Source organism: Struthio camelus, chromosome 5, assembly GCF_040807025.1.
Source record: "Struthio camelus isolate bStrCam1 chromosome 5, bStrCam1.hap1, whole genome shotgun sequence".
Taxonomy (NCBI): domain Eukaryota; kingdom Metazoa; phylum Chordata; class Aves; order Struthioniformes; family Struthionidae; genus Struthio; species Struthio camelus.
This window is the reverse complement of record NC_090946.1, coordinates 50949558-50976695: the sequence shown is the minus strand read 5'-3', so window position 1 is coordinate 50976695 and position 27138 is coordinate 50949558. Positions and strand designations below refer to the sequence as shown.

General features: G+C 40.3%; 1 protein-coding gene across 4 annotated transcripts in view; it reads left to right on the top strand.

The window, feature by feature from the left end:
- Positions 1–13045: 13045 nt before the first annotated feature.
- Positions 13046–27138, top strand: part of STXBP6 (syntaxin binding protein 6) — a 135045-nt gene continuing 120952 nt past the window's right edge. The window contains exon 1 of one of the 4 annotated variants that reach the window (XM_068946361.1): positions 13046–13222. The gene's annotated coding sequence lies outside the window, so the exon portion shown is untranslated. Of the gene's footprint in view, positions 13223–13613; positions 13829–27138 lie in introns of those variants that run through there. The other 3 variants (XM_068946364.1, XM_068946365.1, XM_068946362.1) reach the window with 3 other exon arrangements.

Sequence of the window (27138 nt, the reverse complement as noted above, 5' to 3'; positions counted from 1 at the left end):
AAGGACTAGGGCATTTACAGTATGACCCTTCCTTTCCTTGCTTTGGCAGATCAGTTGAACTGAAGATTTAAAAGCAGAGTTTTGTGTTTACTATCTATTAGTGGAGTTATCCTCCAAATATTATTTTACCATATTCCCTTTTAACACATGAAAAAAATATTTATATTTGTTTTTTATGTATAGTGCTTTGCACTTAAGCCTTTATATTAGGGACTAAATCAATACGACTGTACTTTCCCCCAAAAGAATGGCCCCAGAAGCTGTGGATCCATCAAACAGAGGCTAAAGCACCTAGCAAAACTGATATGTAAACAGCTGCTCCTATGGTCTGAAATGGGCTCTTATCAGGGCTTCAAAACCCAGAAATAAATTTCTTCTGACCACAGAAGGCAACCGGGTCACAGAAGAGCAAGTGCTCTCAAGGAATAAGAGATTCATGGTTCTGCTGCTAGTGGAATGTGAGTTTCTAAAGGCTACATGCCTGCAGCCTGCAGTCAGAAAGAACTCTGACTCCTTTATACTCATGGAGGAAAATAAAACCCCTAGATATCCTCTGGGGAAAAATGTATACTGTCTGAAAATAAAGGTCCTGCTTCTGCCAGAGGAACATATTATAACTGATGCTTTTAGAGACTGCAGAAGAATATTTGTGACTTGCTATGCTGTGTGGTGCACCATAAATTCTTCAGATCCTTGTTGCTAGCAGTTGTTTTTACTTTACTTGGATTTAGGAAGCCAAAAACATTTTAAGGTAGTACTTCACACCTCATTGTCTTCAAAGTGTGCAGGAGGAAAAGGAGCATAGCTTACTGGTTGACTTGAGGGTTTGTTCAGGTCTTCTGGTTTCTATTCCAGTTTAGTATCTTTATGCCTGAATCTACCCTCTTCAGGAAACAACCATATTATTTATTTTCACTATTAATCTCGCAAAGGCTCTAGGCAGAGATTTATTAGACTGTGCTTCTACATTCCTCAAATATATACCATTGAAATACAAAGTCCTTCCTGATTATAGAAATTACAGCCTATAACCAGGGTAAAACATTTTTCACATGCACAAGCCAGAATCAAACGCCATAGTACTTGTATCCAGAGCGCGCATTAAATGTAGGCAATAAGAACTAGTAGACAGTGTTTCATTAATTTCATCTCCAACTAAAATGTATTTAAACATTTTTAAAATATTAGTTGGGCAGCACCTAAAAGTGCTTGGCTTCCAATTAGTTGCCAGGTATTGAGGGATAATAATAGTAGCTCAGCACATTGAATGTGAGGAACTGTGGTTCTCACTGCTGAAGTACAAACAATGGCTGTGGAAAGCCCCTCCACCTTTGCGAATCTGAACACTGCATTTGGAAGTGCGGTGGAGACACCGCTCAGTTTACACCTTCAAAAAAAGTGTCTCTGAAGAGTATGATTAGGCTTATTAGATGCTTTCGGAGGCACATCTCAGTTGCCAAACATGGTGCAAGAGATTGCTTCAGATTTATTTGCACGGCATATTAAGTATAAGCTTTTTTAAAAGCATTTGTTATCTTAAACCTAAGTCAATATCTATTTAACTCTCTTAGGCTTTAATTTTCTTGTTCTAATCATTTTGCTAAGGATTTCATATTAGTCTGGAGCACTAAGAGGAAAGTTGTTTTAGTCAAATCAATGGTAATTTTTCTGTCTTCTTCAATAGCTATTTCTTATACTACCATACTGTCAGAATCTTAAATGTGCATATCAGCCTGTTTCCCCAGTGCCTGATGATTATTAGTTCATACGCTGGCTTCAGTCTCGTCTTGGGTTTGAATGCTGACAGCAAAGGTAGTATTGAAGTGACAACACCTGCTCTCTGCAGAAATATCCCCAAGGCCTCATGACCTCTTCATGACTCTCTACCTTCATTCCATTTCAAGTCAAGCTACCCTCACCACGGTGCAGAAAAAGACCCCCAAAACCCACATAGGACCAAGCTGAAAAACAGCTCTCTCCTTCCTTGGACAAAAATCCATGTTTCAGGTATCAAGCTACTGTTTAACATACACAGGTCTTTCCTATTCAGTCTGTGAACGCTTGCATCATACATCTGCATGGGAATATTTGGAATACAACAATTTCCTCATAGCACCACTGCAGCTTCTCTCTAGCTTTTACCAAAAATGGAATTGTACACAGCAGCAACCATCATGCTCTATACAGAGACTGCAGATGCAGTAATGTAATCCAGGGACTCTGAAGTTTGGCAGAGATGTTGTGTATTGTGGTGTCAGAACATGATCCACAGAATTTGTTGTTGCTTCTCTGAATCTGCAGTGTGGAGTTCAGCTGTCTGAAAGACAAGCATCTAAGTGTTCTCTATAGGCACTGGAAATAAAAATATACCTCCATAGTCCCCTATCATCATCCAAGGAAATGCAAGAAACATATTTTCAAAGCATGACCACGTATTTAAATTATTTTTGTATCAGATGCAATAGCCTATGAAGTCATTTAAAAATCAGTTCTGATTTCAAATGATCTGCATTTATTACAAATCTAAGTATGAAATTCTACCCTTTTTTCTGTGATTTAAAAATCATGTAAAATACTCTATTGCTATAGTTGTCTGCTAGTGAAAATCAGGAGCCGGAGTTCCTGTCCCATTCTTCGTTCAGTTATAAAAGCTTATATTCTGTATTGCTAAACACAGTGTGCTTTTAAAGTAATTGTATTTATTTGGCAGATTTGTACATTTCTGAAGCAATAAAAACATGTGTCAGTAGTCTTGCATGCACATTGACAAGAATCACATTTTTAATTTTTGAGAAGGGATTTTGTATGTAAAGTGACATCAGCATAGCTACTTCAGCCATTTCACACCAAAACCTGACATCTGGTTGAAATATAGGTATATATTACCATATGTGTGCATGAAACACTGTCTTATATGGACATAAACAGCACATGAAATTCAGTACCTTAGTTTGATCTTCAAAGTATTTTCTCATTCCAGTCCGGGTTCTACTGGAATTAGTTTTTCCTCATACAAGAATCAAACTCATACTGGCAATGTGGCATCTTAGTCTTCTCTAGCAGAAGCATCATTTTAAGCATGATTTTGACATGTTTGTTAAAAAACAAATCACATCATTGTACAATAATATCTATTATCCCTTTCACAAAATTTCTCTAACTATGTCTAAGATGAAATGTGAATGCCTGACTGTTACAAACAGGACTGCTTTGTTTATATTTTAAGCATTTTTTCCCTACAATGGTAATTACCATATTACTACAATAGAGACATTTTCAGTGCTATTTCATGTAATGTGTTTCTGGTGCAGGGTTTTCTTGTAAAAATAAGGATCTACCTTGAAATCTTCCCACACTTCACTCTACTGATTTTTAAAATAGTATATTTTGTGCATACTGCAAAGTGATAGTATATTTTAAAGGAAATATCTCTAGTCTTCTTTTTGACTATATCCTGTCTACAAAGTCTTATAAAGAAAAATGCATAAAAAAACTACTCAGTGACCTCTCTTAACTAAAAAACATCTTGACATAGAAAGCCCAATAACTGTGGGGTGATTTCAGTATTGCTTCAGAGAAAGTTCAGCCTCAAACAGCTTGTTTATGTACTCAGTGTTGTTAAAAATAGGATTTTTACATGTATCATGGAAAAATAAACCACAAATATTTTGCACTGGGGAGCAGCAAAGTGTCCACCTTCATCCTATCGGTAAAAAGCAGAGCTGGGAAGAACAGAGACTAAGGACACGCATGGTGGATATAATCCTGATACTGCTAGGGGGAGACAATACGAGAAGTTCTCTCTTTGGTATCTGCCACTCACAGGCGTGATAGGCAGGAGCTTTCCAACTGGTGAATGCCACCTACCTCCACCGTTATTTTCCTGGAAGATAGTCAACAGAGCAGTAGGCAAGTAAGGGCTTATTGGCTTCCAAATTATGTCTTTTCAACAGTCAGTGGTCCTTTCAGGTCAGTTTGCTTCAGCAGCTGAGGGGTGAAATCAGCACAGACTTACACGGGCATCACCTCTCCTCTGGGAGGTGTCCCTTCACCGCTGGTCATTGCAGAGCCCGCAGGCAGTGTCCTTCCCAGCGCCCGCGCTCCTCCGGAGCAGGAGTCTGTGCGCGGCAGCTTAGAGACGGGCTCCTCCGCAGCCAGGGCACTCTGCGCTACCAACTCTGCTCCCAGCCCGCCGTGGCCTGCACGAGACAGCGCTCACGCTCTGCTCGGTGGCTACACAGCTCCGCTCCCACTTGTGGGGCCGCTGGGTTTCTAACAAGCGCTGGGCTAAAACGCAATGGTGTCCCCAGAGCAATGTGGTTCTTTCTCAGGGGCTTTTTTCGGGGGCGGTGGCTGGCCGCAGACACAGAAGGAGAGCCTATAACCAGCTGCCAAAAGCTCTCCTCAACGTGCCATACAGATAAAGAGAGGAAAAACATCAGGCAGTCTGGAATGGCAGGCCACGTGCCCATAGAGCATGCAGGCATAAGTAGAACATTATGTGCTCTTTTTATGCATTCCTGGCCAGATCTGTACTACCTGGTGATCTTGAGGGCATATGGGTCCCCTTTAAATGAACATGGAAGGGAAGCATGGCCTTTGACATGAACAGAACCCTTTCTTCCCTAAAAGTTTTTCCTGGTTTAATTCAGCTTTTTTTTAATATTAAACACTCGTCCTGGCCATAGTTCCCCAACTCAGAGTTCTTATTATTATCACCTAAGAAAAAAATCACAGTTCACTGAGTATTTCCAAAACAACTGTGGTCTGAAAAAGACTCCAGAAGTCCATGAAATTTCCATTTGAATTCATTTGAACTGTCTTAACCTCTTAAAGGACACAGTGCGGTTACCTGTATATCGCAGTGTGTAGTATTGCAGTGTACTCATTACCTTGAGGAGAAGGCTTTACTGCCATAAATACTTGTATCTGCATTGTTGCACACTAGAGTATTAAAGAAAACCAAATAAAAGATTCCAGTTAAAAACAAAAAACATCTTTCAGATTTGGCCCATAGGCTATAAGTAGTAGTAGAGCATTTCTTGAAATCCTGTGTACATATGGAAAACTTCAGTTGAATAAAAAATGTTTTCCCACCCTCAGAAATATTTTTCACTGATATACAAGGAAAACATTTACTTTATCAAAAGGAAAATGAATACAAATTTTGGGAAGAATGCAAGGTGACAAGATATGCAACGTGGACTGAAATTAGCTAGCTACTAAAGCACTGTAAAGTCAAAGTGCACATTTCAGAGCAAAGCCAACTTACCCTGCAGAATATTTATCATTAACATTAATGATGTAATGGAAAAAAACAAGTTTGCTGCAATGCTATTATTACTCACAGAATACTAGCTTATAAGATTAGCATTTGGATATTAAGGAGAACGTATCATTCTTCTGGATTTTCTCTTCTCCAGCTATCCTTTCATTTTAGGAATTTTAGGCCTGACTACTTCCTTCTGCTTCCCCTTGGTAGGAATCAAACCTTAAAAGACAAAATTTGCATAACAGGGACACTTTTTTCTTTGTTTTTCTAATGCAAAATCAGACTAGGTCTATTTTAGACTCAAAAGCTAGAATAATTAAACATACACACAGAAAAATAAAGAAATAGATGTCCAGGTTTTTTGCTTTTTTCAGAACTGGAGTCTAATCATACTGTGATTTTAGACCTGAAATCATTCACCAAATAATACTACTTACTGCACCAGCAGATTTCTTTAAATATTACAAATGCTAATTGAATAGCTGTACTCAATATACAGAGACATAATAAATGTAGGAGATAAAATAAAAAGTTAGCATAGTTACAATGCTGTAGCTGAAGGATTTGAGCACATGTAACAGAAAGGTGCTTTAAAAATTATTAGACTTGAGACTTAAAAAAGAATGAGTCCACCATATTAGAAAACCATTTATACTACACACCTATATATGACCAGTGGTGTTCACTTCCCGAGAATATTTAAGTATTTGAAGTTTACTGTTATTCTGACAAGGATGGTCTGGCTAGCTTCCTCAGGGAATGGTGCCATTGTGTACTAATGAGTGCTAATCATGAGTGCAAAACTATCTATTAGGCATCTAATTCATTGTCAGAAAACAGAGCCATTTCATCTAATTGATTTTTAAAATGCTTGGAGAGGCAGGGTGTTGCGCTATGTATTGACCGAAATTTGATTTTCTTAAAAACGAAATGAAACTCAAAAGTTCATAGGGAGTTTGCCACTGTCCTTTGCTAGATGCAGTGAGACCCTTTTAAAGGTCGTGATGTTTACAGCGTTTGAGCTGAATGAACTCCGAGGCTCCCCTCTGAAGTACAGACTGTGAGCCCCATTCCTCCTGACATCTCTGTGGGTAACAGAGAGCCCCTGCCAGGAGTCAGTAGGCAGACTTGCATTATTTAGGTCGCACTGCACAAGGCGGTTTCACCTCTGCTGCAGAAATTGTCAGGGCACTTGCACCGAGCCCCTGAGCATTGTGATTATTTCAGTAAGCGATAATGTTAAAAACTGCATCTCCACAGACATATCTATGTGCTCATGTAGAATATAGCTATGGATATAGAGATCTATATAAACATAAAGGAAACAGGTATGTTCATTAGATAACTTACAAATGTATTTCTTTAGATCAGTAACTTGGTTCTTTCTACTTGTGAAGACCAGGTTTAATTTATTGCCGTTGACACGGGCAATGTATCTTGCAGCTTTCAGGTTGTAATTGGGATTTTATCGAAAAATCCTTATGATCCTGTAAAAGCATGTTCTCCCCTACAACCTGTGGCTAACCAATCCTTTTAGAAAACTGGAATTCAGGGTGAATGTGGGTGTGGGTGCGTGTACGTGTGTCTGCGTGTCTGCAAGAAGCTACGGACCCAAACAACTGCATAGACAAGTGACAGCATTCAGATATCTTTCACAGTCAACTGGAAGTTAAAATAGTTTGATAATTTACTTTTGTCATTTATATATGGAAAAATAGAAGTCAGACTAAGGATCCTTCCAAAACTTTGTATTTTCAGAAACAATAGTGAAGCCAAAATATAATACTGATAAATAGTATCGTTTTCAAAAATCTGTTTTCAGTGCTTCCTTCAGTTACTCATTATATCTTCAGTTACCTATCCATATGATCATTAAGCTTCCTCCTCATTACTATCAAGCTATTTCAACTATGATCTTTAATTTGGAGAAGTTGTTTCCTGTTTCCTATGACTTATATTTTAAATATAAACCAACATAACGTTTTACATTTTAAACAAAATTAGGGACTATAATCACTGCAATAATAAAAATAAATAAAAAGTTTTCTGAGGGAATAAAAAATTATAAAAACAATAAGAACGCCTTTTTTCATTCACAGCTGAAAGCTAAATCGAACGAGAAAGATATTTTTGGGAAAGGAACATATTTGTATTAGCTAATCTGGGAAATGATTTACGAAATAATACTACAGAGACAATAAAACCTCACATGAGTATTTAGTAAATCGCTTCCAGTAAATTATCTAGTGCTGTCTGCTTTTTCTCCACTTTATTGTGAAGGGTTTTTCAAACAATTCAAATAATTGCTATGAACTTTCTAAGTACTTTTGGCTCCAAAGTAAAAAATTCACACCCGTAAAAAAAATTTAAATTAATTGTTATGAAAGCATGTTTCTAACCTTCCTCAATTCCTTAAATTTCATACTCAGCCCAGCGATCTCTCACACAGTCTCCACAGGGCTATGATAATAGACATTTAGTGATGATGAACAGAAAGGCATGCCATGCAAATGATATATAATTGTATGCTGCATTCCCAGTCCCGTATTACAAATCACATAAGAATTTCTGTGGTCAAGTCATACAGGTTGTCAGGCTAGGCAGCATATGACAGCACAGCCTTATGCCATACGTGCTCCTATTAATCATAAACATTTTACATAGATCTTATCTGCTGTTTAAGAGAAACTCGTAATTAGTGGCTAAGTCAATCAGATCTAATAAAATGGCATGGCCTTCGAGTCCTATAAGCGTGCACTAATGAAAACCCTTTAAAGCTCCTTTAAATCTCAGTACATCATTTTTAAGAAGTAAACTTTTTGAAAAAGTTAGGAAACTGTCACAAACTCTTCCCAGACATCTGAGGCTCACTTGTGCCCCCCACTGCCTTGCTGCATGCCTGAAAGCTTTCTGAGACCCATGAGCAGACCCATGACCACCTTTCTCTGCCCCATTCTTTTATAGCTTGTATAGCTTAAACTGGTCCATAAATATGCTCTGACAACAAGCCCTAGTGCCCTCATCTTAGGCAGTTGGACAGTTCTTAATGTATCCTAGTCATTCAGCTTTTACACACATGCACACACACACGCACGCACACACACACACACACACACACACACACACATATATTATTTTAAACAGATTTGAATCGAGGGCTTTTTCTTTTGGACAGTTCTCATATGTAAATGTTTTAATTTTCACTTGGATATAAGGCTTAGAAGAAACCTGAGTTTTCAGTGAAGGGTATTAATTTGAATATAAACAGGAAATGAGTAAATATCAGAAGATATCAGTGAAGAAACCAAGTGAACAGAAAAATGAAGATGAAATATTATTCTAATTTGCGAAGGGTTTTTTTTCATTTTGTCTGTTTTTTAAAGACAGATAAGCAGTCTTGTAGAACAATGGCATCTTCTGCATACTGTATTCTTCTTCATATTCTGAAGTGCTGAAAATTCCCACTCTTGTTTTATGGTGCTGTCAGATGAGATTCCCTTGATGAAACACTTGCTTTGTTTTACATCTCTCATAGACCCTGCAATCTGACCTGCTTCTCAGCCTCAATTCTTTTTGATGTTCTTTTAACCTCATAGAAGGAATACTCGTAAGAAGGTATTTGGGGTGTTTTCTATTATGAGGAAAAGGAAGAGAATCCATAAAGGTGGAGAGAAGGAACGCCTCCTTTGCGGCCTGCCAATACTTTCTGCTGTTGGAAGGAGTGCAGAATTCCTTGAAAATCCCCTCCCTAGGTAACAAAGGGGTAGGAGCAATTTGTGAAATGACCTTATTCTCATCTAAAAGCTTCTATTTATTTAAACAGTCTTATCAATTTTGGAACGCATAGATGCATACTGCTTTTCTTGCATATGTTATTATTTCTTTTTAATTCTGTGGACCAGACTGCATCAAATTTCTTTTTGTTAAAAGCCGCCCTTGCCCAGCAAAGGTGACAGAAAATATACCTCTGTTTCAAAACTTATACCTATCAAAAAACAGAGACATAATACTGTCAATTTACTTTCTTGCACACATGCTTTCTTCATTGGAAAAAGCAATACTACTTATTTCACTCTGAAGCAAAAAAGAATTACATCAGAATTACAGTGATGAGAATGGCCCTTCAAAGGACACATTGGGGATATACTGTAAATTTGTGGTACATTCATTACAGATGACTAGGTTCTTCTTCTTCCTACTTCCTGCCAGGGTCCATACCTCCCCCGTCAGCTCACAACAGACCCCACCTATTGTTGCCTCTTCCAGGCTGGCTGCTTTCCCACAAGGCATCAGGAACGCCCATTGCTCTAGAGTCTGCCGCTGCCATCCACCAAGTCCCCTGACTCATCCAATTACTTTAATCACAGACTTGTATTTGCCACGTTTTTTATGTTGTTTGAGGACTACCATAACTAGCAGGCATAGCACGGTGTGCAGGTGACAGCAGTGTTTAGTTTGGGCTCAAATAGCACTGCAGCTGCAGCCTGAAAAATCCAAAGTCCAAGACCCAGCTCCCCTCTATAAACAGTTAATCAGTACATGGTATCATGCACTTTTTTGTAAGTTATTATCTCTCTCTCTTGCATCTGCCATGCACAGAAGGTAGTTAATGACTTTACCTATGCACCAAACATGAACTCTATCACCTGTCATTAGCATCCTCGTACGTTCAGTCTATGCAACATATCTTTAAATGTTATATTTGAACAGTGCTGCACATCTTTCCATGTAATACGACAGGTGTCTTGCATAGTCCTTTGTTAGTCCTTTGATGGACTACAGACATCCTGCTCATTGCTCCTTTTTCAAGCTGTTTACCAGCAACACTCCTAGGCGCTCCAGTGGTTCAGTTGCATAGCTATAATAGTTAGATTTCCTGCTTTACAGGCCTGCATAAAATTTCTTTAGCCTAAATGTGTCCGTTTGAGGTAATACTTCTGGGAAGCAACTTATCACCTGAAATTTATTTTTAAGAATCTTATTTATCATGTGCACAAGTCCTTTCCACAATCTCCTCTGCTTTTGGAGTGAAGACTACGTTTTGCTTTTGGATACTCATAACAGATTTAGACCCAGATACCCATTAATGTCTCAGTGCTTCAGTTCCAGTGAAATCAGTGGAAAATGATCCTTTGACTCTGGACCTCCCTTTTGTTGACAGAACACAATAGTAGCCACACTCATGGCTCTGAGAAATGTGCTTTGGTGAATTAGTTAAATTGGTTTGAGTCTCTCTGCCTCTCAGCCGGAGATTGCTGCGAAGAACATTTAATTCAGAGGTTATCTTAGTTTGCACTAAGACACCAGACTATGACCTGGGGCTCTCAAATTTACTCATCTAAATCCAGCAGATACCACTGACACACAAAAAATTGTACATGGTTGTTTGACAGATCTTTTTTGAGTTGTTTAGGGCTACTTACATGTATAAACCTACTCGCCCAGACCTGTTTGGCATGAGGGCTGAAGCCTGCGGAAAGGTTTTGGTGTGCTAAATCTGTCCATCTGATAAACTTAGCCAACTGAAGGATGAGGACAATGGCTGAGCACAAGCATGTCGCTCAGCCTGACAAGGCCCAAGGACATCCAAAGAGACATTTTACAAGAACACTACAAGTCACTGTAAATGTCAGGCATATTTAAACTTGAACCAAAGCTGTTCATCACTGTAATTTAGCATTTTTGTAGCAATAACTACATTATGAAAATTAAATCCCTTCAGATCCAAAGAAGATGGAAAGAAAAATGAGACAGATGTGAAAGGTCTGAGCAACAGGTAGCTGCAAAAATAAAAGCTTAACTTACATTCCAATGTGGAACTGAAATGGGACTGATCAGCTACAGAGAAACTACAGGAAAAAAAAAAAGATTCAAAAAGGAAAAAAGGCAGAAGGGCTGAAAACTCTCATTTCTAGTGTTCCTGAATTCATATTCTTTTCTTTTCCCCTCGTTTCTGAAATCAGGCCAATACATGACCTTCTCAGCTTTAGTGCTGCTGGCCTGTATGGTTGCACAGAAGCTAGAAAATGTCATCCGAACACATTTTAAAAGTATGTAGATAGTAGATAGCAAGGGATCACATATCAGGATATTCCCAAGTTTATCTTTCTGAGGAAGAAAATTATAAAACCCTTGAAGAACTTAACACTTGGTTTCTGATTGCCCCTACTACTACATCAAAAAGTAATCTTGCTTGTGACTTTGCCTTTTAGAATCCGTGGCTTGTGTTCCTGATTCCTGTCATGGCTATGCATTGGGCCAAAATTCCATGGATGCTGGAGACAGTTAACTTCACTGCCTTTTGTAAGCCAGTATCTGACTAGATTTAAACAAGAAAAGGACCAATCTTTTGGAAATTTATTTTTAAAATACAGCAAAAACTGAAGGCCCCTAGTGGCTCAACTTCTTTATGTGCAAGATGGGGAAGCAGCATTTGTTGAAGCCTCTGTTGCCTACAACAAAAGTACACTGGCCTGTTTCCAGGACACCCATGCAAAACCTATTGAAATCACTCTGAGTCATTCCTTGGATTTCAAAGTATTTTCAAGAGAGGCCTAATGGAGCAACCATATAAAAAAGTGTAATTGACTGAGAAACTGCGGCTATAGTGAACAATTTTTACTGTGCAGCACCACTAACCATTAGACTAAATGATAGGATCAAAACACACACACGCACTGAGAAAAAAATCAACTAACATTTTTATAAATACTAACTACAATTCATGCTGGCACGCATACAAAAATGCAGGGATCTAAATTAAACATTGTAAAATGCAGCACAAAAGTATTTTTGACATGTTAAGAATGTTTATTTTCATACTAACCAGTCGATTGTTTTCAAGTATTATGTTCTCAGTATTGCCAGAGTGAACATGTACAGCAATTCCAGTAACATAGCACAGAAGGTGGTCAAATCTCACTAATATTAGAAGTAGCTAGGAAAGTTCAGTAGCAAAATGTGTTTCCAATCTTATTCTCTGAAAGCAGCCTGACAGAGACTACAGCCTTCTGGTATTATGTATCTTAAGTCTAACACTTCAGCAGGACGTAGAGGTTCTGCCTTTCAGGAAACTCGGCACGAGATTAAGCAGTTATTCACCTACTTTCCTGACCCATGCCCTCCATCGGAAGCTTTAGCACTGCTCTATCTTTGGGCCATTTCAAAAAGCAAGAACCGACTCCTGCTCCGCGGTTATTCCGAGACAAGGTGTGAACATGTTTCAGCCTTCCTCGTCAAATTTAGCCTTGTGCAACTGACGAGCATCATCACAAGAGGACGTTTTATAAATTCATTCCATCTGGGGGTGTTTGTCCCTCTAAAACCCGTTACCCGGGCGAGGGCCCCCGCCCCGGCAGCAGCGCAGGGCGGCAGCAACGCCGAGCGCTGCGCTCCGCGGAGCTGACCCGCGCACCGAGGGCGGCACCCCTGCCTGCCGGCCCCGCGGGCGCCGCCGCGCCGCGACCCTCCCGCACTCTCCGCGCCCGCCCCGGCTGCGCGGCGGCGCCCAGCCTGGGAAGAGCAGCGTTTAGGGGTGTCTTTGTTCCCTCCCCTCCCGCGCTCCCAAACTCCCCTCCCGTCCCAAAGCGCTCCTTTCCTCCTACCTCCCAAACTAGCTTCCTGCGTCCCGCCGGGCCCCCGCCCCGCTGCCCTCCTCCACCTCCCCTCTCGCCTCGCCTCGCCGGCGGCCCCGTCGCAGCCCAGCCCAGCCCAGCCCGCCCCGCCGCCGGCTGCCGGGCGGCCCCGGGACGGCGGCGGCGGTGCGGGGGGGGCGGCCCGCGGCGGCCCCGATTGGCGCAGCCGGCGCACGTGGGGCCGCTCTCACGCCTCGGCGCTGGCAGCCCGGCGGCCGCCGCCGCGGGCTCCGTGCGGGGCGGTGCGGGCACTCCGCGCACCGCCCGTCCGCCCGGCAGCAGCTGCGGCGCGCAGAGCAGAGGAGCCGGCGGGAAGGTGGGTAGGCAAGTCGGCGTGGGGCGGCAGTGCCCGCGCTGGCGGGGGTCGCGGCGCCCGTGGGGCGGGCGGACAGGGAGGGAGGGATGGAGCCGGAGCCCTCCGCGGGGGGCGGCGGCGGCGGCGGTGGTTCCCACGGGGGTCGCGGCGCTCCCGAGCCGCCGCCGCCGCCGGAGGCTGCCTGGAGCGTCCCTGTCCGGACTGCCTACAAGGAAGCGGGGCTGAGGGTTAACGATTAACTCCCGCGGGTTCCCCGCCAGGCTCCGCTCTCCCCGCGCGGCGCTGAGCCGCGGGCGGCGGCGGCAGCCCCGGCACGGGCGTGCGGCCGTGCCGTCCGTCCCGGGCCGCCCCCCCACCCGCGGGAGGGCCCGCGGCCGCGGAGTGCCGCCGGCTGGGAGGCGGCGAGCGGCGTGTGCGCGAGGGCAGCCCTCGGCCGTCCCGTCGGGGCTCCGCGGCCGGCTGTCGGGGCGGCGCCCAGCCCCGCCGTTAGTCGGGCGGCAGCGGCAGGCTGCGCCCCCGGATCCCGAAGCGGCAGCCTGTGCCCTGAGCTCTGCCGAGAGCCGCCACGGCAGCCCGGCGAGGGTCGCTTCTCCCTTTTTCCTCTGGGTGAGTTGGGGCGGGGGGGGGGGGGAGAGCAGCATAAAAACGGCTGGGAAGTGTGTAGATGGTGTATTAGTTTTCTTTCAACATAATATTTTGGGGAGTAACCTTGACAGTCCAGTGAAATGACTGCCTCTGCCTGCCCTGTTTTCTGTTTCAAGTAGCTTGGTTAATCGAATAGAAAAGTAAAACTTAAAGTATGTGTCTTCTTTGTCTTGTCCCAGAGCGCTGATGCTGCTGAAGCCTGAAGTGCTTAAAGTGAATATTTAACGTTATTTAGAAAAAAAAAGCCATTCTTTTTCTCCTTCCTCTTTTGTCCTCTGTCAAACAAAGCAGTTTACGTTGAATTACATCACTTCACAAATTCCACTTTCATCTCCATCTTTCTGTAAATATAAGCTATTTTTTTGGGTATCTTCAGTTGAGCTTTTTTTTTTTTTTTTGATTCAGAAGTAGTGCTATTGCTTTGCATTGCTTGAATGGGCTTAACACTATCATGGCATTCTTAGAGTTTTAAGAGTTCTTGCTCGTGCGATGGGAATAATCTGACATCTGTTCATGTTTAGCATCACTGAGAAGCACAGGATTAAATCCTTTCCCATTCTGAAATACTGGAAGATGGCAATACAGTATCTTATTTTGTCTCTGATTGTGACCTCTAATCAAATCTGCAGCATATAACTGTAGAGGAGGTCTGTGTGCCCTGCTAACTCTTTTCTTTCTTATGAGGGAGGAATAAGCACAGGGCACTGAAGATGTACTTTCATGGTGATGCACTGAATTGACAGCTTATAGGTTTCTCTTCCATATCATTGTTACCAAGCACCCTCATGACTCTTGAGGTTTTCTGTAAGTGTAGTTAGCTATTTTAATGAGTCTTCAAAAACTGCATACAGATGGTGGTTTTTGAAGGAATGAACACAAAAGAAATACTTGGGATAGTTTATCAATGCGAATTATCATGATGGTGAGTAGATTCCTCCCCCCCCCCCCCCCCCATGAAAGGTAATTTTACAGCTTTTTGCCCCTAGGATGAATGATTTTTTTCCTTCATCCCCCCCTTGGGGTTGATGGTAATCTGCTTGTGAAATTATTTGAAAAATGGACCTTTTTCAGCAAAATGTTTTGGGGCCTTTATTTCTTGGGGAATGCGGTAATGGTACAGTTATACCACGCTAATTTCCCTTGTGCATGTTTTTGATTTTCATTAAGCATATGTTTTAATAATTGGATGCCACCTTCAAAGATGCACTGAGTTAAGTCAGGGAAGAAAAGTACTTTGACATTTTTAGAGTGCAGTAAAAGCGTTGTTTTGGGAGCTAGCCCAATCACTGTTCTGTGATAGCTTCCCCTGGTGAAGGGATTTCCTAGTGGAGAAAATTCTGTTAAGAACTGTTATGGCAAATGAGGACAGTTTTAGCCCTGTGTAAGAGTGCTGTGGGGATTAAACTTTCTTTAATCCACACACACTCATTACACATCCTTATTTGATTCATCCTCACATTCCTTGAGTTATCCCCTCTAGATATGGTCTTCCTATTTGCAGTGTTCGTACTGGAGCTGAACGTCTAGAGGCAGGGAAGCATGATAATAAAATAATGTGTGCTGTAGAAGGCCCAAAGGTAAATATTCTACAGCTTTTCTTCCAGGTGTAGATTCAGATCACTTCACTTTTGTGCATGTGTGACTCTAAAAAGTGTGATGTGAAAATAAGAAACTATTTATAAAATCCTCAATGTGAAGGGTTCCCCCCCAGTGGATTTTTTTTTTCTTTACAGTACTTCAGGCTGCTTATATATTGGAAGTTTTATTTTTAAGTAAGATGAATTCCCCAGTAGATATTTCTGATGTTTGCACTATTGTTAGTGGATTTGAGCTTAAATTTCACAGAATCAGGAAAAAAAACCCTATTATCTAAAAATTGAATTTTTTAAAGCTATATGGGACATAGATGATCTGTGTTGTATTATAAATAAAATCCTGGAAAAATGCTGATCCTGGAGAGAAGTAGCTGTTGGTCTGATTTCAGGGGGAGGTACGTTGTCAAAGTAACAATGGATTTGTTTGTTCTTTCTCTTTTCTTGCTTTGTAACTTAATGTACCTTTCCAGGGTACAGCTTGTAAGTTATCATTCGCCAAGGTTATATGGGCATGTTTTAAACTCAGTTTTGAAAGCCTGTGTTTGAGTAACGCCATGATAAGACACATTGATTGCTCCTGTTTTTTAACCAAACAGGAATTCTGTAGCTAACATTTATATAAAAGACAAACCAAGTCTTCCAAGAGAATGCTTAATTTTCTTGGTCCTTGATTCACAGTCTCTAGTAGTGTTGTGGAGTTGAAAAATGAACTAAAAAACCTTTAAGATAATTTATATTGTGGACAGATACTCCTGTGAATTCATAAATACACTTTTTTTTGTATGATTGCAGCATGCTAACTGTATAGCATGTTTAAACGTAGGGCTTTGGATCAGCTCTTTGTTGTCGGCATTCTGAGTCAGGATACCCAGAACAGAGTAAATCCAACATTATATCTGTGCTAATAGACATCACTTGATGCTTTCTTGTTGTGTTTTATGAAACTTACTGGTTGCACAGCTCTTCAGGGAATAACTAAACCGGTATTTTGAAAATGCATGCTTGTATCCCAGACAAATTTCTTAAACTTTGAGAAAAGAGAGCAACATGGTAACAACCATTCAAAATAAGCAATATGTTAACAAGAGAAAGAAAAGAGAATAAAAGAACTTTCTACCCAATGTCATGCAGTGTTTAGACTGTAGTGTAAATGGGGTAACTCTGGTTTGGGTGGGGGAGGAACAGGAGAGGTGAAGGTGTTGTCCTAGGGGTTGTCCTTGCATTTTTTTTTCCCCCCAAACCCCTTCCCCGAGCCCTCCCCAAAGGTCTTTTTCTGGCAGTCCGCTTTCTTTCTCTGATATGCATTTTCTGGAGGCCCAGTTAACTTTTGGCATGATTCGTTTATTGTGACACTCTACAGCTTGTGATTGAACATTAAGGTAAATCTCAGGGGTGTGTGTGTGTGTTTGTTTTTATCTTAATCTTAGCTTAAGCCCTCTGCAGCTCAATTCTTTGTCTTTCAGACAGGGAGGATGCGTGGGGCTTCTTTGTGACAAAGTATAAAGGATTCTAATTCCTTTGCTATTAGGATTGCATGACTGTAGGTTACCTCACAAATAACATGTATTCCTCCTTTCTGCTTTCTGATTTTTCTTAGGCAGATAGTGTTGGAAAAGGATTCTAGGCCTGCTGCAGGTCTGGGAGCAGTTTAGGCTGTAGTGCTCCTGGAAGGGCTGTATTCTCATTTATACTAAATTTGATACTCAGAAGATCTCGGTTCACATATGTTTGTTTTAACCTTGTAAGCTGCAGAATTTAGTTTTATAGGTACATTTTAGATAATGGTAATGAAGCTACAGTAGTCCCCAGGGAAAAAATGCAGACAGTTCTGATTGTAACATTTTGATTCCTGTAATAAAACAGGAGTTATGAGGGTTTAAGATTGCTCAGCTATGCAGAATTCATACTAGTGTTTGTGAACATGAGTTGGGAAAAGTTTTAGCGTCGTGAACTGATATGGACCAAAGTCTAGCACTGAAAACTAACCCAGATATCTTTTTCTTTCTTGCTGTTTAAACTCGATTCTGTTCTTGCTGTAGACGTGAAAGCAGTGTCAGTTATAAAAGTCTTTTTTTCTGTGCCTTCTTGATTGAATATTTTGTGTGGTAGACTTCAGATACCTTCCCTTCATTATCTTTTCTTAGAGATTGCAGGTGGCTTTACATCTGTGGAATTTCCAAGGAGAATAGTACTGAAGGGGTGTAATTACAGCCAGATTTGTTAACAATAGAGAAATAATCAAAGTAATTACATACGTTTCCATGAAACACTTCAGATGGAGAGACTCTGCAAACCAGGATTCTAGATGGGTTCAGTTTGTCTTGTCTACACATAAACCAATTCAGTTAAACCTATCTCAGTAATAAATTAATAAACTTGTTTTGACTCTGACTTCAATATGAGCAGTTAACCTCCTCCTACTGCAGTTGAACGTGAATTATAATTAACCTGGTTAAAAGAAGAGTAAAACTGTGCTGCTGTGGAAACAGTTCAATTTGCTTAGAGCACCACCGTAACTTAAAATTGGAAATGTAATTGTTCATGAAATTGGTTGCTTGCCTGTAATTAATCTGTGAAAAAGGATCTTGCAACTGTTTCTTATTTCTTCTTGGTAACTGTGCTGGCCAACAAGTCTGTTAATTTTGCACTTTGGGTTTGGTCTCCCTTTCACGGACAATTCTTTGGTATGCAAGCAGCCTGTTTTACAAAACGCTCTCCCTTGTATCTTGCAGCTACTTGCCCAAAAAAACAAAACAGTAATTCCTCGAGTTTGCTTACAGATTGTTTCAGGATTGTTAAGCTGCAAAATTGAGGTGTTTCAATTCCATTTCTACATTTCCACTTGCTGGTGTATTTTTGAGGAGGGGAAGAACAAACAACTGGCCATATGCAGGCCATGCTGGTAACTCCCTCTTGGTAATTACAAGAAGTTCCAGGATACTAACAAGCTTCCTCTTAAATTGTTTGCCTTAGCGGGCATACGAAACCCTATCAACTTTCCCTCTTAGTTTAAAGAGACAGGATGTTCCCATCTCTCATCGTTCTTAGTTATACATAGAAAGAAAAAGTATAATCGGTTATTAGTTTAGTATTAATCAATTATTAGATTAGTATTAATCTGTTAGAGTGAGTTCCTGTTAGCTTATTTAACCTATTGTAGCTTATTTATTTTTCTTGGGCTTGTAAGGCAGGTTCCTGCCACTGTAACAAAAAGGGTTTAAATGTTCCAATATGCTTAGTGACGGGTAACTGGTCTGTTAGCACCTTTGTGACTTCAAGTAACATTTCAGTTAGTGTAGTGCGGTGGGAGTTCATTCGCTGCAGGTTAACAAGCAGTTTCTGTCCTCTAAGAGCGTGCAGCAGCTTATTCTCTTGGGCTTGGTGTTTGGGCCTTAGTCTTCCAGGCGGTGCGCGTTGGAAGAGGGATAGGTTCTCAGGGGAGATGCGCTTCAGTTATGCCTGGTAACGTAAAGAGACTTCTTTCTGGCTTCCCGATAGCCATCAGTTCTTTGCTGATATGCAGCTGCTATAGCCAGGTTCTGTACCTGTTGCATTGAGTGCTGAAAAGCAGTGGCAGTGACAAGTTATGGGATGCAAAGGGACAAGAAAAGTGTCTGGTATCAGTATACCTGTCTTCCTTTGGGAAAGACCAACAGAGAATTTAAAACTAAGCTGCCCTTAGTCTCTTCAAGACAATTTTAGACATAGGTGTTGCAACTCAGAGTTCATAAATTGGTTCTGCTGTTTTTAAATACGTAGCTACACAGAAGTGATTGCCTGAAATACAGAAAGGAAATTGCTGCTTGTAAACTTAGATGTTCACTACTTAAAACGGAATATCATGTTCAGAATTTGTTTTGGTTTTTTTTCTCCCTTTGATTTGTAAGCAGACTGTTGAGTAGGGTCAGCGATGTATTCACAAGTGGCATAATGTAATGCTGTATAGGCGTGTTTTGGGACTATTTGTACCTTTATGTGTCCGTTCCATGGAGAGTTAAAGGTGAGCTAGCAGAAAAAGCAAATGGGTTCCTTTTTATTCTTTGTCTCATATGTTCTTTATGTGGTGTATGCTCATGTATGTATGAAGTATATTTATAGGTAAATGTATGAACTCTAAAAGTATATATATTTTATGTCTTTGAGAGCTTCTGATGTAAGGAAAGGGTAGTAGCCCTTTTTTAAAGTAAGGGGGTCTAAAGGTGCATCTCTTCTGAGCCATGTAAAATTGGGACCTTTCAGTATTCTATAGGCACCCTTCAGAAATGTTGATATTATTTCTCTCCTGTTTCCCTGTTGCTTCTGGCCTTAGTGCTTTGCTTTGGTCTCATTGCTAGCAGATTGCACTAGCAGTCCCTACTATATCAGAAAGGGTGGTAGGATGATTCCATTTCTAGGCAGAAGGAACAGAGTTCTTAATTATTAGACCAGAAAACTGCAATTGTACCCAAGCATTTATTTTTGTCTTGTTTAGTACAGAAGTTCAATTTTACTGTAGATATACTTTCAATGTGCTATTGGGGAAGGTTTATTCTTGACTGTTTTTAGTAAAACACCGACTTAAGAAAAGTGAAATAGTGAGTCAGTTATTCATTTAAAATTTGAGAACATTAGTTCCACCCTAGTCTATATATGTTTGCAGCTGTTTAAAAAGGAGTATCAGAGGAGCAAAGAATGGATCAACAGTATATGATGTAGCAGTTTCTTCTCGCCTCAGTGGTAAAGCAGTAAGATCTGTATTTGAAAAATGCACCTGAGTCTGACTATCTACATGTTTTTAATAATTTTTGGCATGTCAAAGCGATTTGAGTGTATTAGGTTAGCAGACCAAGGTTGCTTTGAGGTAGGGTGTTCAGATCACTTTCAGTTTACCAGGGCCTGAAGTATGTATCCAGAAATTCATGATTACAGTCTGTTCTTAAAGTTTTTAACTTATTTAACTCTTACGAAAATTAAAGGAAAGTCCGTAGCTGATTTTAGTGGGACTTGAACAGAGCAGCAAGGCATGCTTTGTCCTGTGGAGCTGCTTTACTTTTCCATCTCCTATGTATTTCGGTAGGTTTCAGATACCTCTTTAATATGCAACTGTAGGGACTAGCTGACATGTTTCTCAAACGCTGAATAGTTACAATACTCAAACTGTTTTTGAAATACCCAAATTTAAGACTGAGGCTGTTTTTATGATGAGCAATTATATTTTATGAGCTGTTCACTAACCTGCAGTTAGAAGCAAACTTCATTTGTGGTTTGTTCTGTGCTTAAAACTCGAGCCTTCTGTGTCACGCCTTGCGTTAACTCATGCGAGTTTACAGTGTCTGCTTCAGGCACCTACTTAGCCCCTGGTGTGTGGTGTACCTGTTTCCTGTCTAGTCACTGGAAGGAGTTAGGAGCCTTAAGGGCATGAATCAGAGCATGGTAGCGCTTCACAAGATAGTAATGGCATTACTGCAGTAAGGAGTATAAGAAAGCATGGGCAGAAATAGCTTTTATGTGAACTGGGAATAAGGCAGCGCAGTGTTTTCTGACTGTGCCGCATAAGGTGATGCTAGCTGCGTCTGTTGGGTTACATCCCGCTGGTAAGTTGGGGCATACAGGGTCAGTGGTGTGGTAAGTTAATGCTGAATTATGGGTGGTCCTTGTTCCCAGCTCTGGGGGTCAGTTGCTTAGTGGTCTCTCTTGACATTCAAAATTAATTTTTCATTTTTCATTGGTGATAAAATCTGCTTTTTCGTAAGTCTAGATTATCATTTATGCTTATTTGCGAAAGCTTCCTGAAGGTAAGAGAATTCATGGATCTGTGGAGTTTCCCAGTCTGATGTTGGGACCTGTAATTTCTTTTTAAAGCTTTTATGAGATCTTCACTACTGCCGTTAACATTTTCAAATAAAAGTAAAACCTTTGTGTCCTGCACGATATCTTTACTCTAAGCGCTTATTTGACGCAAGATTAAGACACCAATCTTTACAGGAGTAAGAAACCAAGATGCCTAATAAATGAAAGTTATGTATAGGGCACCCTTAGGTACTTGAAAAATTACGTGAAAGATGACCAGTTTCAGGTTCTGTTCAGTTAGCAGACAATATTTTGATTTGTGGGCTGAGGTTGAACAAAACCAATCTGATCAAGAAGCATGCAGTTACGCTATTTTAAACTCTAGTAGCTTTAAAAATTTTTTTTTTCCTTTCTTAAAAAAATTATGCTTCTTAACCCCTTAGAAGAAAAAACTTTAAAAGATGACAGCTGAAAGAGTATTTATTGTTTCCATCAAACAAAAATATGTACGTGTGCATTTGCGCGCGCACACCTCCCCGCCCCCCCCCAGACTTGGTCAGGCCAGATAAAATAAAACTGTTTTTTGTGGTGGTTGTTCTTATGAAAGAGGTAAATATTTTAGAGTGAGAGAAAAGTGCTTAGGATGGGCCTTATAAACTCCTTTGTTACGGTTCCAGATAATGACTGTGGCTCCTGTCCTCCTCTTTGTTACTTGTGTGTAATTGTACTTATTCTGCTGATAGAAATGACTACTGATGGATAAGAGCATGCAAACCTAGGCTGAGGTGAGGCATAATGTTGTCGCTGGGGCGCGATAGCAGTGTGTATGTGTAGTTATTAGGTGGGCAACAAGAATACGTTTGCAACTCTGTTCCCCCTTGCCCCAGGTTTGGTTTATTAGGGAGCTGGCTCTGCTTTGTGAGTATGTGGATAAATAAGGAGGAGTTCTCCGGTAGTCTCAGACACTTGTTTATTTTGTGTTCGTGTCCTATGGAAGTTTATGGAGAATCAAGGTCTGTCCCAGATGCTGAAGCGTCTTGTGACTAGATAGTTCTTTCAAACAGTAATAGCTAGTGGGAATGGTATGCATCCTGCAGATTGTTTACCTGAAGCCTTGGAGCAACTGTAAATACTGCATGGTTTTTGTGTGCACAAGGAGACTTGCTATTCGTTCAGAAGTTAATTGCATATAGTTTGGAGATTGTTCTTTGTTTTCCATTTAGCTAATGGGAAAAGTGTAGGAATGGGTTGTCTTTGCTGGTGTTCCAGGTAACATTTTGAATATTAAATGGGGCTGCTTTACGGCCTGCTTTCAGAGAAGTGATCAGGCTGAGGAATGCAGCTGTGCAACACCTGTAACGCTGTCATGGTGTTCAGCAGCACCTGTCACCTGAGATTCACAAGCACTTAGCAAATGCTTCACCCCGCATCTGAGAGTTAGGTGTGATTATCCCTAATTTACTGCAGAAGTAAATGACCTTTAGTGAGGTGTTTAAGGTCATGTGAAACTTCAGTGGTAAAAATGGAATTATAGTCTGTCTTACTATTTCCATAGATTGGCTTTAGAGCATTGCTCTTTTTAGTGTGTTCCAGATTTCATTTATATTTTTTTTAAGTAATTCAATAAAAGACTTGGAAATTCCACTCAATGTGCATTTGAGGGCCCTTGGTAATTGGATCTATGGATTTATACTAGATGGAATTTTGTCCAGTTGGTAACACAAACTTCTTCCCCTTTCCAGTTTATAATAAAAGAGTTACTTAGGTTTCTAGAATAAGATAGACAATGATGTGTATGGACTATTGCATTTGCTGACTGTTTCTGTGGATTAGTTCAGGCTTACTCTGTAGTCTGGCATACACAGCATATGTACCCTATCCTTGCACAAGAAGGAAACGAAACTTCACAGGTGGAGCAATAAAAGTTACCCACGTGAACATTTAGTGTGTGGGTGTTTCACAGGGACTCATTCCTGATTTAGGAGCTGGAGTTTGTGACTGTTTGCTCGCTTCCTGCTGTTAATAAAGCAGTAAATCCAGGGCTAGTTTTCTGTATGTTCCCACCACTATGTGGATTTATTTCATTTTCTTCCTGCATTAGGATTGTCTGAACTTCAAGACATATTCATTTTTGACATGAATACTCATATTTATTTTTACCTTTTCATTTCAACCCCTCTGCGGCCCCCTGCCATGCACACCTCCAAAAGGGAGTATGAAAAGCAGGTGACAATTTCTATTACCTTTAGAAGGGGAATCTTATTCTTCTGATTTAGGAAAGGGGGAAAATACAGATGTACGCATGTATAAATAATTTTTCTGTCAGTGAGAGAGGAATACCCTTCTTTTTACTTAATTTTGTGAGCTACCCTAAAGGGAATGGGAATCAGAAGAGTAGAACCCAAAGCATGTAATTTAATAAACTGTCCTGAATGAAATATTCTGAAAGTAGAGAAGAGAGATACTAGGGGACTTTCCAAAAATTACAGCAGTCCCACCATAAATATGCCTGTGAGCTTGAGGGAAGTGAGAATCCAGTAACACTGAAACACAGCAAATGCAGTGAGTAACCTTTTTGAACATTGGGGTATGGAAGCTGTCAGAGCTGTTATCTGATTAATGCATGGGGAAAGATGAACCATATCTTTCTTTCCTCTTGTTTGAACCTGTAGCGCTGGTTCAACTGTCTTACTCATCAAAAGGATTATTCCCATGACCTGACCTGGACTATGTTTTACTTTAGGCCTAATCTCTCTTTTCATATTTCCTATCCATATAATTTTGTCTACTCTTGAAGTATTTCATATCATTTCATTTCTCCCTCATGTTTCAGCGCTGTTTATGTGTCTTTAATCATCAGATTGGTGTCTTTCAGACTGCATTTAGCGGTCTCTTGTGATTTCTTCAAGGGACGTGCAGGTCTGTATTTCCCTGTCCTGCCTTAAGCATTAACTTCTGCATCTTTGGAGAAAAATTTGTGACTAGAGATTGATTTCCTGCACCTACAGATTAGTTCTTCCCTCTTACCTAAATAACCAAACTTCTCCAAGCTTGTCTTGGAAACAAGGTATCTTTTGCGGAGAGTAGGGTATGACTTGCTTCTTTTCTAGCTTCCGTTTCTCTCTCTTTCCCCTTTCTTTTCCCTTTCACCAAGTTTCTTCTTCCATTCTTGTAAGAGTTATGTACTTTAAATGAAAGGATGAAGTTGTTGATGATAAGGGACAAAGGGTAAGTGTTCGGTAAATACTGCTGTTCTGCCTTCTGTGTCTTTCCAGATGTTATTTTGTGTGACATAAGGATGTGAAATATTTCACAGTCCTTGAGTAAATAACATCTGTTAGGCATAAACATTTAAAAATTAGCAGGACTGGATAACTTATTCCAAAAAATCCTAAAAAGAAAAACTAGAAAAAAAATCCTGTCCCCGTCCCATATGCCAGTTCCCTCTGGCATTCCAGAAAACAGGAGTAGTTTTGTGGTGCCAAAATTTGAAAAGGGTGAGCAAGAATGATCTAAGTAGGCTGTACAAACTTATTTCCTCATCAGTTCCTTGAGCAGAAAGCTGATACAAGAATAATAGGAAGAGAAGCTAAAATGTCTGGTGTTCTTAAATGCGTGTAAAAATTGGATGATAAATGTAATCAAGCAGGTGCTTAAGTGTTTGGGTTAGTACTGTGACATACTTAATGCAAAATAAACAAACCCTCAAAGTACTTGTAATACTTTTCTGAATTTTTAGTATTAAGTCTAATGCTGTTAATGTTTTATTAATCATTTGGAAATAAATACAAAATCACTTAAGATAACATACTTTATAAATGACAATATTGGCATTACCAGTCATGATAAGACATGCAAAATTGTCCAGACTGCTTAGGAATTTGGGGCCCTTCAAAAAAAGTGTAATAATTCATCCACTAAAATCCTATGATTAGAAAAGCAGAGTAGCATACATGCATAGAGAATGAGGGGCTGATTTTGGGAACGCGGGGTGGAGGAGGGCCCTGCAGCTACAGCAGATCGGTAACTCAGAGTTGCTCCTTACATTGTATTTCAGCAAGAGAGGACAATGCTGTGTCTGAAGGGGGAAGACAGGAAAATGAATAGTCACTAAGCAATGAGAAAAAGATGAATTTGGGTTGGGGATTTTTGTTTGCCTCAAGGTAGGGTGCTGGTGAGTCTGATATTACATATCTCTCAAAACCATGCAGAGTACTTGTTTCTAAAAAGTTTAAAATTGGAATACTGTAGATTCAAAGGCAAGAGAAATAGATTAGTTATCTTTTGATCTTTGGCTGGTAAAGAGCAGTTGATTTCAGTGTAGGAGTACCTGTGCAAGAAGATCCTGAAGGACTGCCTGTTGTTCTAGTTAGCGTTATTCCAAACTATTTTAATATACATCATTCCTAAATTAATTAGACGTTTATCTGAGACTGTTTCCTCTGCTTTTTTAGAGATGAACTCTTATATTTACACATGTAGCTTATTTAATAATCATATTTTGATCTGGTATTTGGTTTAGTTTGAAAAGCAGGCCTTAGATCAAATATGAATTGCCATAACTCCAGGTATCTATAAAAATCTGCTTCTGTGTAGAGTATGAAGCTGAATAAACCTGGTGATCTGTTTCCAGAGCTCCTCTGATTACCTTTTTTTTTTTTAACCAACACACAGAAGAGATTATAGTGGAAATGAAATAATTTGAGGAAAATTATGGTTTTGATTAATTATATAGTCTTAGTAACTGGCTTATTGATTGGTCTACTGTGGTTTTTATGTGAGTGCACACATACATATATATATATGTGTATATATATAAAGTGTTTATATATGTGCGCATGTATCGTCTCTGGACTGTACAGAAAGCTGAGGAAGGTTTTTTTTGGAGGGTTTAATAACTATGTATCATTGCCTGATCCCAGAGTGAAATCTTTACAAACAGAAATTCCAAATGAATTTAATTACTCTTTCCTTCAGTACTCTTTCCTTCAGAGAAAATTCTCTGTCCCAAGTGCTTAAATGATGCTGCAATTGTCCAGCCAGGTGGGCACCTTTTTAAAAAAAAAAAAAAAAAAAAAAAGCTGCAAGGAATTCAAAGTATGCATCTGGCACATAGGGCTATACCCACGCCTCTCTGATATCATTCTTATCTCAGAAACAACTTTTTCTCTTCTCTCTTGCTGTGCAGATGGCCCTGCAAAAGATTGCTCTTTGAAGGGAGAATAAAACTTCACAAGGCGTAGTAGCTAAAAGCACAGAATGCACTTACCTCTGTCTTTCTCAGTCTTAATGCTTCTTGTGGATTTAGAACAAGCTCTCATAAAGATGCATCTTTTGACAAAGTTATCAATTTGTCAAAATGAAAAGAAAGCTTTTAAAAAAAGTTGTGTGAGAACATCATTTGTATCGTGCTGTGTACCTGCACTCATGGGTCTTGCGTTATAGGTGCTGATTTTTCCAGGATTGCCTTCCTCTTCTTACAGTGCTGTCTGTATGAAATTCCCCTGGAGAGATAGAAGGTACTCAAATAGTCTGGTTCTGTAGCCCTTAAGGCGTGTATTTTGCATGTGAGAGGAGGCACTTGGTTCTTTGTTGAGGTAAATGAGGTAAACATTTTTTCTTGTTTTGGAGGAAAATTCTAAGGGTTTTTTGAAGGGTTTTTTGTGTGTGTCTTTCCCCCACCCTGCCCCAGTGTTTCAGGAGATTCACTTGGGTAATGCAGATGACTCTTATTTTTCTTCTTTAAAAACTCTCTAACACATAAACAAGAATAACAAAGATTAAGTACTACAACCCTGGTAGTGTCCCACTTTCTAAAAGCATGCAGTGCTATCAGAATCTAAATCAAAACGTCTGATCTTCTGGAAAGGTAGGTTCAGCTACCAGAGCAGAGAATGACAAGAAGAA